This window comes from Helianthus annuus, chromosome 14 (genome assembly GCF_002127325.2).
Source record: "Helianthus annuus cultivar XRQ/B chromosome 14, HanXRQr2.0-SUNRISE, whole genome shotgun sequence".
Lineage (NCBI taxonomy): Eukaryota > Viridiplantae > Streptophyta > Magnoliopsida > Asterales > Asteraceae > Helianthus > Helianthus annuus.
This window is the reverse complement of record NC_035446.2, coordinates 61,839,102-61,856,543: the sequence shown is the minus strand read 5'-3', so window position 1 is coordinate 61,856,543 and position 17,442 is coordinate 61,839,102. Positions and strand designations below refer to the sequence as shown.

The 17,442-nt window shown below is 38.0% G+C and overlaps 1 long non-coding RNA gene across 1 annotated transcript; it reads left to right on the top strand.

Annotated features, from left to right (window-relative positions):
• Positions 1-3,694: 3,694 nt before the first annotated feature.
• LOC118486436 lies at positions 3,695-4,531 on the top strand. The gene is made up of 2 exons (XR_004879066.1): positions 3,695-3,893; positions 3,979-4,531. It is a non-coding gene; the product is annotated as an uncharacterized LOC118486436 (long non-coding RNA).
• Positions 4,532-17,442: the final 12,911 nt, after the last annotated feature.

The window sequence follows — 17,442 nt, the reverse complement described above, 5'->3', positions numbered from 1 at the left end:
GTACAACTTAATGTCCTTGATTCACTGTTTGCAATCAAGCAACCTCTAAACAACTTGTAAAAATAATCAAACAATACCACTTATAGGTATGTCACCTCTACACAAACCATTTTACCAATCAGAATGTTGATTCCTGCTTCGCACTTACCAACCTGGAAGCTCCGGCGTAGTCCTTTCACCTGTAAAATTCAAACATTATTCAAAATCTTTCAAACAAAACTTTTCAAACATTAGAATCATGCCGATTCCTGATCCACGATATAAACTTGGGATCTCCGGCATAGTCCTTTGACTATCATGGAAAACAAACTTCCATCCAAGTCTTTTCAGACTTGATGGATTTCAACTCTTGCGCAGTGGGGTTGTATGTTGCCATTTTAGTTGCGTAAAAGTCTTTAACCCCCTTTGCTTTTCCGTTCAACATTTTCCCAAAAATTTTCTTTACACTTCCATTAAAAGTTTTCTCGACATCAAATTCATTTTTCTCTGTGTAAAACTGTTTCGAGATATCAACTTTTCCAATTTTCTTTTTAACTTCTTCAAATTTCAGTGATGGAAAATCATCATCATTCACTGAAATTTTCTCCTCAACCTGTGGCTTTTCTGGCTTTGTGGAACCAGATTCATCGCCGATATTCACATCAACTTTCTTAACAACCCACATTTGGTTGTCTTTTCCTTTCTTTACATACATATTCTTCTTCGAACATTCACCAACCTCATACGTTGAGTTTTCAAAAACTTTAAGTTTTTCAGTTGGTGGTTTAACATCAACAACTTTTTCTTTTAGTTTCTGAGAAACTCCCTGTTTTGTTTTTGCATTCTTTAAACAATTCCATGCAATGTGACCAGCTTCATTGCACTTGTAACAGGTACGAGTCTCTCTTTGATACACCACTTCAGCTCCATTCTTTCTCTTTTCAGCAAGAAACTCTTGATTTGACTGTCTCCAAAATTGTTTCTTCTGTTCCTCATCTGAGCTTCCACCTGACACAAATTTTGTTTTTGTTTTAGAATTTTAGCATTTTTATAATTTTCTGGTGGAATAAAACCAAGGCCTTTCTTTTTGTAGCTACAATTTTGGTTAGGTTTCTTTTGAAAACCAGAACCAGAATTGTAACCTTTTTTCTTGTTTAACCGTTGTTGAACTCTTGAAGTATATTTTTTAGATTTTTCAAAACTTTTCAAAACTTTCAATTCAGGAATATTAATTTCTATTAGTTTGAAAGTTTTGTTAATCAATTCCGTTTTAATACTCATTATTGGAAACTCTTTATTGTAATATAATTTGTCAGAACCATTCAAAGTATAAACAACTTCGAATGTTTCATCATTCAAATTTGCTTTTGATAACAAAAATTCTTTACTGTAAGACCATTTGACCGGCGAATTTTCCCTGTTGACTGACGAACTTGACTTTCCAGACTCAGACTTTGACTCAGATTCCTCATCAGTATCCAACACCTGATCGACCACCTTTTTGATTAACTCAGACTCATGATCAGTATCGGACGAGGTAAACATGACATCAATGTTATTTGGTAAAACGTCAGTTGTGTCGGTTTTAAGCTTTATATTGACTACTTTTTCAAGTTGCTCCTCCTTTGGTTTTCTAGGAGAGTACCCTTCCCAAATTGGAGGTGGACACTTGTTATAGCTAACACTCGATTTCTTACCACAATCTTTCTTCATCTTTGGCTTCTCGTCTTAAAAAGCTTCCATTCCTGCAACAGTTGGGTAAATACGATCAATGAGATAATCAGAACTAGAATAGCTTTGCAGTAAACGTCTAATCCTCTCATTTTCGATCTTCTCTGTCTCCAACTCTTGCTTCCACTTAGCACTTTCTTCGATGTAGAAGTTTATGGCTTTTTGCTTTGATATCATGACCGCATTCATCATTGTCAGTGCTTGTTCTCTTTCTGAATTTGTCTTTTGGAGACCAGTTACTGTTTTGTTCAAGACATCGTACGGTTCTTTCACATAGTTGAGGTTAAACAGTAACTGTTCCTTCTTCTTCTCATACTCAGCAATGATGTCGTCCTTTGCTGCACATTCCTTGCAAGCTTCCAAACATTTCTTACAAGGCTTTACAACTTCGACAATCTTCTCTACTTCGATTGTTTTCACCACTTCAATTACCTTTTCTTCTTCTTTCACCTTCTCAGTTTCTGACATCTTTTCTTCACTCACCAGCTCAGTCTTATCATTCTCCTCAGCAACACTTTCATTCTTCATTTACATGTGTTCTTTTGCAACTCTTTTAGCCTTCAACTTTTCCATGCGATCTGCAAAATAAAAATGAAAACTTTCAGGAGAAAGATGAGATTTTGCAACATTTATATGTTTCTCTTCCTCATCATCACTGCTACTATCAACTGGTGACTGATCAAACTGTACAGATTTTTCAGAATCAACATCTGATGAACCAGAATCAGATGGTGTTTGATCAAATACAACTTCATTTTCAGAACTAGCAACATCCTGAACACTCTCATCTGAACCTTCTGAAATTTCCCCAGATCTTTCTGAAAGTTCATCAGCACTTTCTGAATTTTCATCAGACATAACAGATTTTTCATCTTCACTCGTCACATTCACACCAATAGATTTCATCCATGTAGCAAACATGTCTGGTTCTCTGACAATCTTGGCGATGAAGGCTTTGAACTCTCCTTTCTCATCAACAAACATATCCCAGCTAAATCCATCAGGTAGTCTCTCATCATCTTGATCAACTATACAGGCTTTGCTATCAGGATATTGTGACAACCGGTAATTAACGCCTCTTAATTTCGCGATTAACAAACGTTTAAGGTGATAATAAATAGTTTTAAGGCACGAATTAACTAAATTTGGCTATTGGAAGGCCTAGGAATGCCTATCTCACTTCAAAGTGCGTGTATGGTTATTTCTTGAGAAATCTGCGAAACGATAAACGATAACGAACTGATGTCGTACAAAATACTGACCACGCCGACAAATACAAATTTTATACGTGTAATTTAAATCTACGGATTTCGTTTTGCGAAAAAACACGCTCTCGAATGTCAGAAAACGCAAACGTGAACGAAAACGCGACTGCTGAAATGCACCGGCAACGAAACGGAGGCGTCAGACACGCATATTAACTTAAAAACTGAGATATATTGATATATTTAGCTTCGCTTTCGAATTTTAATATTCGAAGTTGAAATCGGAGTGAAAAACGGACTAGAAATGACAAACCACACATTTTACGCGATTTAACGCGACTGACGGACAAACGCGTCTAATAAACGACTTACGACATAATTTTTAGTGCGTTCGACACTAATATTTTAATTTACGACATTACGTATAGTTTGGGATGCGAAAACGGGTCTCGTAGAAAATTACGGGCCATTAAACACGGGATTGGGCTTGTGGGCCTTGGGCCCAAGCCCAAAACCCACAAACTAAACCTACCTATATAAGACTAAGCAAACCCTAAATCCTATTTTTGTTCAGCCGCTACCTCTCTTACTCTCCCTCTCATCTTGTCTGCAACCTGATCTTCAAAAACCAAACCCTTCATCACTTTCCTTTAACTACGTACACATAAATGAGAAGCAGGGCTCCATCCAACACAACAACCTCCACTTCACTCCCTCACTCTCACCTCTCCGGCGACTGGATTCCCGATGACACCCACCAGCCACACCCCCCCTTGTCTCTATGATAATCGCCGGCCACCACAGTTGGTGGCGGCGCATTAAATGGCGTGTGGCGGCGAGATCAAAATGAGAGCAGCAAGAGACGGAGATAGGGGAACAGACGAGAGAGAGATGAAGGCGTCGGAAGAGGAGCAGCGCCGCCGCTCACGGCAGCGACGGTGGTGGCGGCGTCGGTGTTTTGGTCCTTCGAATTTCATAGTAAGACCTCCCCTGTCTCCGATTCAATTTTTATTCTTTTTGCTTTTGTCCGATGATTGATGTTGAAGTGTTGTTACAACGACAGCCGGTCGTCGACGAACAGGTGCCGACGATGGCGGCGGTTATGAAAGTGCTAGTGTCGGGTCAAGTCAGTCAAGAGTCCGAGGTGTTGAGTCGCATACGGGCCATTTTCAGCTTCGGGTTTTAATCTCGGGTCGACAGTGGTTTCGGGTCAGATGTTGGTCAGAATATGGGTTCGGGTGCTTGATTCAGTTACAGTTCAACGTCAGTTCAGAATTGGTCTGGTTCACGTCAGTTTAGTTCAGATTAAGGGTTCAAGTCGAATGGTCAGACTTTGTTCGGGTCAAGGTTTGGTTCAACGCGGTTTGACTCGGTCAAACCGAGTCAACTCAGTCAACATCGGTTAAACAGGTCAACGCCCGGTCAATACGAAGGACCCGGTAAAGTTTTAAGCGTAGCGAATTAGTTACGTTAGATTTTATTTAGTTATCGTGCACCGAGCTCGAACCGATACCTTAGTGTTACTTTTGGCATTTTGATAGGAATTTTTGATATAGTGATTTAATTGTTGAAAATGGTTGAATTTTGGAATTATAACGACAACTTTTATTGTCGGGTTACTCGAAAAACAAAGGAAAATTTGTCCGTTTTCCGTAAAAATCCGAAAATACAAAACATAATTCTATTGTTTAAACGACACTTGTTGAAATCCGAGTTTTCTTATAGAATAAATAAAAATTCGTAGTTATTTTTACGACGTTATAAGTAACGAAAAACCGATATTTAGTTGAAATAAATATAATTATTTCTATTTATTTCAAACGCATAAAACTCGAAAACCTTTTTACGAGATAAATATCATTCGTAATCATTTTCAAATAACAAAGACGCGGAATTTCCTTTCTAAAACTATTATAATTAGTTATGTTATTTCGAACATCTATAATCCGAGCGTATTTATAAAATAAGTATAATAGTTTATATTTATTTTAAATATCGTGAATTTGAATATTTATTTCACACGCCAAGTTTTTGAGTATATATTTATTTATTACCGTCCTACGAAAACTACAACGGTATATTACTGTATCATATACGATATTTCGAATACATTCCATTTTATCTACGCTTTTTATTCGCGATGACTAACACGATTTCGTAAGTATATTTGAATATATACATATAAATATATATATTATAAATCCTTCGGAAGCTAAGTCATTTCGAGACTTAGTTTTATCCCGATTCTAAACAGGATCAAATAACCATAGATTGGTTACTCTAAGTCAAGATAACACTACCTTAGGGTCGTTTAGTCAACGACTCGGTAGAGCTCGGACACGTAGTTTAGCTACGTTTAAACTAGAAACTGATAAGTTATTCCATGTTAGGAATACTATAGATGCACGCTAGCGAGTTCACATTCTTGGAATGACATCACGGAATCACGTTAAGCTAGCTTTGCACAGGAATATTCAGGTGAGTTCATAACCCCCACTTTTTACTGTTTTACATTTTTATAAATGTTTTCGGGGGTGGAAAGACATGCAAGTTTTGCAAAAATAAACAACTTTTCGTTGAACGAAAACTCATATTTCTAAACCATATTGCGAATGGATTTCAAGGAACTCAAATGGTTTACGAAAAGATTATGTTAAACATACCGGTTTTATAAAAACATAAGCGTTTTTCGAAACATGCATGAGTTTTAATAACACGAATGATGTGGGCAAAGGCCCAAGGACATGGGCAGAGGCCCAAGGACATGAATAACTCTCACATTATACGTTAACTAGGGTATGGTTAAGCTAGGGAATGAACTGTTAGATCAGGTGAGCGAATAGTAATCTCTCTTAAGTGCCATTAATCTTGTATAAGACCGAGGGCAAAAGTGGTAGATCTATCGGGTGTAGCGAGCCCCACTCTTAGGTCCTTGTGTGGCTCATGTAGTGCTTTTGTTGTTCTAACCGGGTGGACCGGGGGAAATCCGCTAGGGTTGAGTGCTTCCTATGTCGCCACACATATTAATGTCCTTGCAAAACATTAATGATCTGTTCATAGACGCTTACATACCAGTTTTAATACTCAGAATTTCAAATGTTTTTAAGATTCATTTGAAGTAAACTCACAAATACATGGATTTACAAACTTTGGTAACGTTTTTCAAACTATACCTAAGTAAGAGGACGCGCTGATCCTGCTTACAAAGGTTCGTTTGGGCTTGGCCCATTCTCTCTCGTGCAATGCACAAAGACTATTGTGGGCTAGACTCACAGTTTTTCATATATCATGCCAAGAAAATAATTTTACTATATTTTCTCAACAACTTTAAAACCGGTTATCAAAAAGATTTATTTTAAATCTTTTTAAAACAAACTATGAACTCGCTCAACTTTATGTTGACTTTTTCGCATGTTCTTTCTCAGGTTGCATTTTCAAAACTATGGAACGGTTGGAATAGGAGAACCCATGGGAATTCGAGTACTTAACGGCGTTCATTTTCTAGAAGTCTTAGCTTATTTGCTTCCGCTGTGCAATGAAGATACCGGTCCAGTCACGCTAGCTCTGATATTTCGGGGTGTGACAGATTGGTATCAGAGCTATAGGTTCCAGCGAATTAGGTTTCTGTAGAGATACCTAGGCTTTAACCTCACTTTCCTATGGGGACTTAGATTATTAAGACTTGAACACATGCAGAACGCCTAAGACTCGAATATGGGTTCCAACCGTTTCCGAAAACAATGAGTCAACAAGTTTGGTTTTAAACAAACACAAGTGTTGTGTTGATACACGGTTCACGAAACTTCATACATTAAGCAAAACTTTGAGAGTTTTGGATAACATGCATTTAGGACCTTTGTAAAGCTTATGTCAAAACTCATTAAAGGTCCTCACTTAGAAGTTGTGACTAACAACTCGGGCAAACACCATTATCTATACTGTCTATGCTATTTTAATTACCAAGCAGGTAATCTAAGTGGAACGAAACACTAGTGCGCGAATGCACATGAAACCTAAACTATACGTCAGCGGATGTCGAAGTATATCACACACGACTTTTGAGGCAAGGCTTTTGGAAACTCGATTGGACACGGCAACAACGATACTAATTCCCGTCAGTTGGAGAACTACTAAGCGAAATGCAGTACCTTGCCACATGATCCTGCAAATGACACTAGTCACACTGAGGTACGTTAAAACGAGATTTCATAACAATCGATTCTTAGTCTGAAGGGACTCACAATGGTTGGCGCTGCAAAGGAAGTCACACGTCTTCGCATTCCCCCTATTTCATTTATGGCGGATATGCTATGTTCGACATTCCATGGTAATGTCACCTAACAACTGACCATCACACGAAGTTCCAGGTAAAGTCCTTAAACTTCTTTTGTGGAAATTCTGACTTTTGCATATAGCGAGTAGACTTTCATATTTCTACTCCCCCTAATGATCCTTGCATCACGAAAATTTTCTTTCATAATAGCGAATACTCATTTGCTTCATTCTTGACGAATTCATATGTTACACATGCGTTATTTGTTAAGCATGTGGCTTCACTTGAAATTGTTGCTTTATCAAGTTCAAATATTATTTCGCTATCTTCACTCCTTGCATTGTGATCTAGCTAAACCACATTATTGCATAATGTTGACTCTTTGATATCGAGTCAACGAAACTCGTTGAAACTCCTTTCTTTTCAAGCTACATACATGGTTTTTCGTTGTAACCATGACAAAACTTTCTTGTTGATACATGTAATCATTGTTGAATTGCGTTTAACCCAAGTTCTCAATTGATTAAACTTGCTCGTTATATATATTCGATTCAAGATTCCATATGATGGATTGAAGCCATCATATTCGAAATAATCCCAGCAAGCACTTCATTTGCCTTGAACCATAACAGGCTTGTTTGGTCTTTGACTTCATTGAATCGTTTCCTTGATCACGATCACCTTGTGGTGACGTTTTCACAAATTTGAAGCTTGCGCTAATCTCGTTTACACACATCATGTACGAATTTAATTATTTATCTATTTGTTTATTGATATTAAATCCGCTTTGTTGATTTGTCATATTAAAGCAATCTTAATACACTCGTGTGTTAAGATAATGGTACACAAATTCATTTCGTATTTCAGTGTACCTCTTAACGGTTCTTTCAGCATCGATCGAACATTTTGTGATATTCATTGCTTTTTCATTTTCGATCGAAAACATTATTTCCTTGTTTCATTTTTAATTAAAAATCCTATGGGATTTGTTTGAAACAAACATTCAAATTCACTTCGTTGAGCCTTCATTTGATTTCAAACACGGTGATATTTGTTTGATCACCGCTATTATTGAATTATTTCAATCACTACGACACCTTGTGGTGTCGGTATAAACTTGTAGCTTGGGCTAATCATAATCGAGCGTTTCATGCAAAACAAAGGTGATACTTGTTTGATCACCGCTATTATTGAATTGTTTCATTCATTACGACACCTTGTGGCGTCAGTATAAACTTGAAGCTTGTGCTAATCACGATCAACCGTCTCATGTGAAACTGTATATACTTTTCGTTTGACACATCATTTAAGTAGTCTTAATGCAATTATGTATTAAGACAATGATACACCAGGTTCGATTATTTTCATTTCGGTGTATCCTTGCAACTCAATAATGTCAACACGTTGATTTTGTTCATTTAGTGGTTCGATAGTTGACAAATCATTTTTATGATTCTATTTATTCGAGCTTGTTAAACTCGAGTTTCAATCATACAACGACCAACGCAAGTTTCCGTTGGTAGTGAATTCTATTGTTTCAAAAATTGAATTGCATGTCCTGAACGTTCATTTGGAATTCTATTGGTCGAAATTCCTCTTTTGTTGGACCCCTGTAAACTTGGTCACATTGGTGATAGTATCACAACATCTCGTTCACTTGACATCGATTTCCGAAACAAACTCAGTTGAACCATTGGGTTATTCTTGATGCAAAATGTCTTTACACTCACGTAATCCGAATAAGTCTTGATTCGATTACGTGGTCATTCGCTTTGGTATTACTCGGACTTACCTAGGAACGACACAACTCTGAGGAGATAACATAGACTAAATTTCGAGGACGAAATTTCTGCAACCGGGGGAGAATGTGACAACCGGTAATTAACGCCTCTTAATTTCGCGATTAACAAACGTTTAAGGTGATAATAAATAGTTTTAAGGCATGAATTAACTAAATTTGGCTAGTGGAAGGCCTAGGAACGCCTATCTCACTTCAAAGTGCGCGTATGGTTATTTCTTGAGAAATCTGCGAAACGATAAACGATAACGAACTGATGTCGTACAAAATACTGACCACGCCGACAAATACAAATTTTATACGTGTAATTTAAATCTACGGATTTCGTTTTGCGAAAAAACACGCTCTCGAATGTCAGAAAACGCAAACGTGAACGAAAACGCGACTGCTGAAATGCACCGGCAACGAAACGGAGGCGTCAGACACGCATATTAACTTAAAAACTGAGATATATTGATATATTTAGCTTCGCTTTCGAATTTTAATATTCGAAGTTGAAATCGGAGTGAAAAACGGACTAGAAATGACAAACCACACATTTTACGCGATTTAACGCGACTGACGGACAAACGCGTCTAATAAACGACTTACGGCATAATTTTTAGTGCGTTCGACACTAATATTTTAATTTACGACATTACGTATAGTTTGGGATGCGAAAACGGGTCTCGTAGAAAATTACGGGCCATTAAACACGGGATTGGGCTTGTGGGCCTTGGGCCCAAGCCCAAAACCCACAAACTAAACCTACCTATATAAGACTAAGCAAACCCTAAATCCTATTTTTGTTCAGCCGCTACCTCTCTTACTCTCCCTCTCATCTTGTCTGCAACCTGATCTTCAAAAACCAAACCCTTCATCACTTTCCTTTAACTACGTACACATAAATGAGAAGCAGGGCTCCATCCAACACAACAACCTCCACTTCACTCCCTCACTCTCACCTCTCCGGCGACTGGATTCCCGATGACACCCACCAGCCACACCCCCCCTTGTCTCTATGATAATCGCCGGCCACCACAGTTGGTGGCGGCGCGTTAAATGGCGTGTGGCGGCGAGATCAGAATGAGAGCAGCAAGAGACGGAGATAGGGGAACAGACGAGAGAGAGACGAAGGCGTCGGAAGAGGAGCAGCGCCGCCGCTCACGGCGGCGACGGTGGTGGCGGCGTTGGTGTTTTGGTCCTTCGAATTTCATAGTAAGACCTCCCCTGTCTCCGATTCAATTTTTATTCTTTTTGCTTTTGTCCGATGATTGATGTTGAAGTGTTGTTACAACGACAGCCAGTCGTCGACGAACAGGTGCCGACGATGGCGGCGGTTATGAAAGTGCTAGTCTCGGGTCAAGTCAGTCAAGAGTCCGAGGTGTTGAGTCGCATACGGGCCATTTTCAGCTTCGGGTTTTAATCTCGGGTCGACAGTGGTTTCGGGTCAGATGTTGGTCAGAATATGGGTTCGGGTGCTTGATTCAGTTACAGTTCAACGTCAGTTCAGAATTGGTCTGGTTCACGTCAGTTTAGTTCAGATTAAGGGTTCAAGTCGAATGGTCAGACTTTGTTCGGGTCAAGGTTTGGTTCAACGCGGTTTGACTCGGTCAAACCGAGTCAACTCAGTCAACATCGGTTAAACAGGTCAACGCTCGGTCAATACGAAGGACCCGGTAAAGTTTTAAGCGTAGCGAATTAGTTACGTTAGATTTTATTTAGTTATCGTGCACCGAGCTCGAACCGATACCTTAGTGTTACTTTTGGCATTTTGATAGGAATTTTTGATATAGTGATTTAATTGTTGAAAATGGTTGAATTTTGGAATTATAACGACAACTTTTATTGTCGGGTTACTCGAAAAACAAAGGAAACTTTGTCCGTTTTCCGTAAAAATCCGAAAATACAAAACATAATTCTATTGTTTAAACGACACTTGTTGAAATCCGAGTTTTCTTATAGAATAAATAAAAATTCGTAGTTATTTTTACGACGTTATAAGTAACGAAAAACCGATATTTAGTTGAAATAAATATAATTATTTCTATTTATTTCAAACGCATAAAACTCGAAAACCTTTTTACGAGATAAATATCATTCGTAATCATTTTCAAATAACAAAGACGCGGAATTTCCTTTCTAAAACTATTATAATTAGTTATGTTATTTCGAACATCTATAATCCGAGCGTATTTATAAAATAAGTATAATAGTTTATATTTATTTTAAATATCGTGAATTTGAATATTTATTTCACACGCCAAGTTTTTGAGTATATATTTATTTATTACCGTCCTACGAAAACTACAACGGTATATTACTGTATCATATACGATATTTCGAATACATTCCATTTTATCTACGCTTTTTATTCGCGATGACTAACACGATTTCGTAAGTATATTTGAATATATACATATAAATATATATATTATAAATCCTTCGGAAGCTAAGTCATTTCGAGACTTAGTTTTATCCCGATTCTAAACAGGATCAAATAACCATAGATTGGTTACTCTAAGTCAAGATAACACTACCTTAGGGTCGTTTAGTCAACGACTCGGTAGAGCTCGGACACGTAGTTTAGCTACATTTAAACTAGAAACTGATAAGTTATTCCATTTTAGGAATACTATAGATGCACGCTAGCGAGTTCACATTCTTGGAATGACATCACGGAATCACGTTAAGCTAGCTTTGCACAGGAATATTCAGGTGAGTTCATAACCCCCACTTTTTACTGTTTTACATTTTTATAAATGTTTTCGGGGGTGGAAAGACATGCAAGTTTTGCAAAAATAAACAACTTTTCGTTGAACGAAAACTCATATTTCTAAACCATATTGCGAATGGATTTCAAGGAACTCAAATGGTTTACGAAAAGATTATGTTAAACATACCGGTTTTATAAAAACATAAGCGTTTTTCGAAACATGCATGAGTTTTAATAACACGAATGACGTGGGCAAAGGCCCAAGGACATGGGCAGAGGCCCAAGGACATGAATAACTCTCACATTATACGTTAACTAGGGTATGGTTAAGCTAGGGAATGAACTGTTAGATCAGGTGAGCGAATAGTAATCTCTCTTAAGTGCCATTAATCTTGTATAAGACCGAGGGCAAAAGTGGTAGATCTATCGGGTGTAGCGAGCCCCACTCTTGGGTCCTTGTGTGGCTCATGTAGTGCTTTTGTTGTTCTAACCGGGTGGACCGGGGGAAATCCGCTAGGGTTGAGTGCTTCCTATGTCGCCACACATATTAATGTCCTTGCAAAACATTAATGATCTGTTCATAGACGCTTACATACCAGTTTTAATACTCAGAATTTCAAATGTTTTTAAGATTCATTTGAAGTAAACTCACAAATACATGGATTTACAAACTTTGGTAACGTTTTTCAAACTATACCTAAGTAAGAGGACGCGCTGATCCTGCTTACAAAGGTTCGTTTGGGCTTGGCCCATTCTCTCTCGTGCAATGCACAAAGACTATTGTGGGCTAGACTCACAGTTTTTCATATATCATGCCAAGAAAATAATTTTACTATATTTTCTCAACAACTTTAAAACCGGTTATCAAAAAGATTTATTTTAAATCTTTTTAAAACAAACTATGAACTCGCTCAACTTTATGTTGACTTTTTCGCATGTTCTTTCTCAGGTTGCATTTTCAAAACTATGGAACGGTTGGAATAGGAGAACCCATGGGAATTCGAGTACTTAACGGCGTTCATCTTCTAGAAGTCTTAGCTTATTTGCTTCCGCTGTGCAATGAAGATACCGGTCCAGTCACGCTAGCTCTGATATTTCGGGGTGTGACAGATATGTAGTTGCTCCAGTTGAAGTCCACTAAACATGTTCTTTTAGAATCTTCAATCTTCCTACCATGAGCCATTTGTGAGTCTTGTGAATGACCAACCTGCTGATAAATGGCTTTCTGGTAGTAGTCGTCTTTTCTGAACGGATTCTGAGCACCGCAAGCTTCTCTACCCTTGCACTCCCGTTTGAAATGGCCTTTCTCCCTGCATCGAAAACAAGTAACTTTAGATTTATCAAAACCTAAAGTAGATACATGAGCATCAAGAAAGTCATTTCTCCCGGTGATTGTTTTGAATTTTTCAGCACGTCGAAGAACACTTGCTAGACACCATTTGATATCCATTAATTCCATCTCTTTGGCGTCTATTTGGTCATAATCCTCTTTGGTGAGCATTGGATTTCCAATCCGACCAGCTACTAGACCCTCATAGGATAATAACACTGAACCAAGAAGTGCCATGTGGTCTTTAGCAGTGTCTTCTGAGAAGCTTTGTCCTTCTGGAAGATTTAAAGCAATGTTACACTGAATCACGTAGCCATTTCCAGTTTTTGTGCTTTAAGATTGAAAACTTGTGTTTGATTCTTTAGGATTGACACTCGGAAATGATGAGAATCCACGGCTGCTTTTTGTTGAACTCTGATCAGCTTTTTCTGTTGAATCACCAGCACTGAATGCAGTTTGAATTTTCGGACTTCTCTCAGTTTCAGGAATCAGAACACTTCCTTTATAGTACATCTTTACATCCTGTTGACCACTGGGACTGTTCATCCTAGCAATCTTCTGTTGTTCCAGATCCTGACTCTCGATCTTCTCAATGAACTGAGAAATAGTCAACCCATCATAAACACCCGTGTTTTTCAGAATCATCAGATAAGTTCCCCACTCTTTTTGCGGTAGTGCATCGGCTAGCTTGTCTACCCACTCTTCACGATCTTTTTCAACACCTAACATCGACAATGATCACACTAAGTGACAGTATCTCTCAATCAGCTTCTTTGTATCCTCTCCCGGTAAGCTGCTGAACAAACCAAACTCTTTCTTTAGCAATGCTTTCTTGCTCTTTATCATGTTCTCGCTTCCCTCAAATTTAACTTTAAGAGCATCCCAGATCGACTTCACAGTTTTGTCGTGCTGTAGTAGAATGAATATATCTTCTTTGATCGCTTGCTGCAATAAACTGATCATCATCTTCTCGGCTTTGTACATCACCCGTTCCTGATCCGTGAATTCGGATAACTGTTTGATAACCTGCAATTCTGTTCGAGGCAACACATACTTCTTCAATATACACTCCCATGATCTAAGATGGATTGCCTGAACCCAGTTCTCGAATCGATCTTTCCACCCGTAATATTCTTCGATACTCATCAATTTCAGGGTCTTTTGGGTGGTTCCCGTCTCGTTTTCTAAGTTCATAGCCTGAGCAATCGCAGCTGGACCAGACGGAGTAACGAACGCCTTGTAAAACTCAGTATCCATGATGATTTTGCACGTTTTCCAAGAAAAATGACAAATAAGCGAAACTGGTTGTTCACTCAAGCGAAACTAGGGTTGACTGATTAAGCGAAACTGTTGAAGCGGAACCTTAGATGTTCAATGAAGCGAGACCTAATAAGCGAAATTCCAAAACAGACTCTTGAAGCGGAACCTTGAAACGGAAACCCTGATCAATTTGAAGCGAAACCTCACTTATGGTGACACACAAGCGAAACTATCACGTAATTTGAAGCGGAACCACTGAAAAATGATTGAATAAGCGGAACTATTAAGTAGTTTGAAGCGGAACCGTCAAGTGTCCCTTGAAGCGAAACTAAGTCCGAAGGTCATTTTATCCATTTTTAGTTCGAATTTTGGTCTGAAACTTTCCAGGGTTTGTCAATGTTCAATAACACACATTCTGTGCAATTTTGATCAAATTCTGACCGGTACAACTTTCTGAAATGATAAAAGAAGGTGTAGAAGTAGAAAACAATGATGAAATCCAGCTAATTTCTGTAGAAAACCTCCTCCCAAGCTCTGATACCACTTGTAGGATCGTGTTCTGACCCGAACGAGTCGTTCAGAGGCGTTCTCCTATGTTTCAGGTGCGGAATAACAAGAAACGTAGGTAGAAATAGCTTGCACTTCACTTTAATCTTCTGTTTTATTGATTTAACAATGAATACAGCTCAAACGTCACACCGGCAGCACCTCGGTATGGAATCGTCAAAGTTACAAATGATTTCGCTTATGAGGTTTATATAGAGTTCAGGTTTCGCTTCAAGTGACATGTTCACATAAGCGAAACCTTATGTGAACACACAAGCGAAACCACCTAGGACCGTTCAAGCGAAACCTCTAGGATATTACCCTATAAGCGAAACCTGTTCACTCAACATGTATATTCTCCTATTTTCTCGTAAAACACGCCCTAATCTATACAATACAATATTTGACTTGATCTAAGACGAAATCAACAGATGTAGTGCACCAACATAGAATAAGATCTATCCCTAGGTGTAACCTTCTGTTGCTGTGTATAGTATGGCACATAGGGACGACGTGTGCAATTCCTTGCAATGTGACCGGGTATGCCGCAGTTGTAGCATGTTTGCTTCTTTACGTAAGGAGCATATCCCGATCCGTTCGATCCAACTGATGAAGGATTTGAGTTATAAAACTTGTTGGATGATTTGTTTGCAGTCTGTTCAATCTTTCTCCCCCGTTTCATTTGTTTATGTTTACAACAGTTTGAAGGGCCTCCCAAAGCTGGCTCAGAAACAACCATTCTCACATATGGAGGAGCATCAGCAGACAAATTCGATTTTTTAGAACAAAAAACATCATTCCCCTCAACCCAATCCTCAATTATTACCTCATCTGCACATGAAGTAGAAGCATCAGTAACATTCACTTGTTCACAAACGGTGTTAGGCGAAGCCGTAGTAACATGTTCATTCTCGAGTGACACCATTTGTTCAGTAGTTTCAGAATCATCAATATTCAAAGATGGAGTGGAGGCTTCTGTTGTCAATTCACCACTAGTCTCAACAGAAGCTTTTAATGTCGATTCTGATTCTGCTTTTATCTGTTCTGATTCAACTTCTTCAGGTGATTCGTTACTAGACTCGCCTGAATCAACTAACTCTGACTTTTCGCAGTTAGCTATCTCTGAAGAGTCACATGACGAATTAGATGAAGAAGTTGATTCATTTTGCTTCCCAGACCCAAACCCTTTAAGAAATTCCTGAAATTCGTTCGTCATGCCAAACTCAATATTATCTACATTAACTTCAGACTCTTTTGTTTGAGGTTGCACTTCAGGTGAATTTTGAGAAACACATGATTCTACATTTTCCAATACTTGAAAATGTTTATTGATATTTACGTTATTCTCAAAATTCAGGGTTTCAGTCTGGTTTGAAACATCAGCAGGTTTGACAAATGTTTTCTTGTAGGCCTGTTTTTCCAAGATGATTTCTGTTTTATCAGGCCTTGTGATTTTAACTTTCTTTTGCTTAACAGGCTCAACCTTTTTATCCTCAGGCTTCCCATATTCCATTTCAGGCAGGTTATCTATCTCCTCTTCAGTCATGGGAAGTGAGGTGTAATTGTGATTGTATGGTGTAGGTATGCATACAAATCCTAATCCTTTGTTCGTCACTTCCTTTTTGCTATATTTCAACTGTTGATTAATCATTTTCTCAACTTTCTCACTAGACACGTCAAATTTCTTGAAATTAAATTCCGTGTCTTCAAAAGTTGATTTTAAATTATCAAGTTCAACAGTTTATTTTTCAGATAATTCTTTGAAGTGGAGATATCTACAATTTGCTTCACTCAGATCGTTATGCAACTTACGGATATCAAGCTTCTGTGCCTCCACCATATCCTTGTATCCATTTAGTTTCTTTTTAAATTCATAACTATTAGATCTTGTATATTGAAGTTGCATACGAGCGAGTCTGCCTGCTCTTTGAACTCTTTTACCTTTTCCCTACATTTAGGAGTACAACAGATATCATCTACACATACCTCAGTGGGAATGGGCGTGAAGTCATTAATTTGAATCGACATTTCTATGTAGCAAAACTGTGATCCCCCGAAAATGTGATTCCCCGAAGATGTGATCCCCCAAAGATGTGATCCCCTGAAAATGTGCGCTTTTAACTATTTCCTCAACACAAGCCCAAAGCGAGAATTCATGTACTCGCTAACTCAAACTCTTTGCCACACACATAAACCAGCTTCCTGTACCGCGTCTCCAAACCTGTCAAAACTTATTTACCAAACAATAACCAAACCGCCTTTTTTATTATTATAAAAACTATTTCTATAATAATTTTTTTTAATTAGTAAACCTTTTAAATATAATAAAAGAAAAACTAATTATTATTATAACTATATATATTACTATTAATATTTATTATATTATTATTAATAATTAGGTAATGATTACCTAATTATTGTAATAATTATTAATGAAAAAGGGTCCTAATATTAATACATGGCAAAAACTTATTTACACATGGTGTAGATGGGCCGTATACAGTTATACGGCCCGTATATAATAAAATAAAACTAACAAAGTCTGTGCCTTCAGACTTTTTCAGTTTTTTTCATTCCATACTGGCCGTATAACTGTATACGGCCCGTATACACCATGTGTAAAGA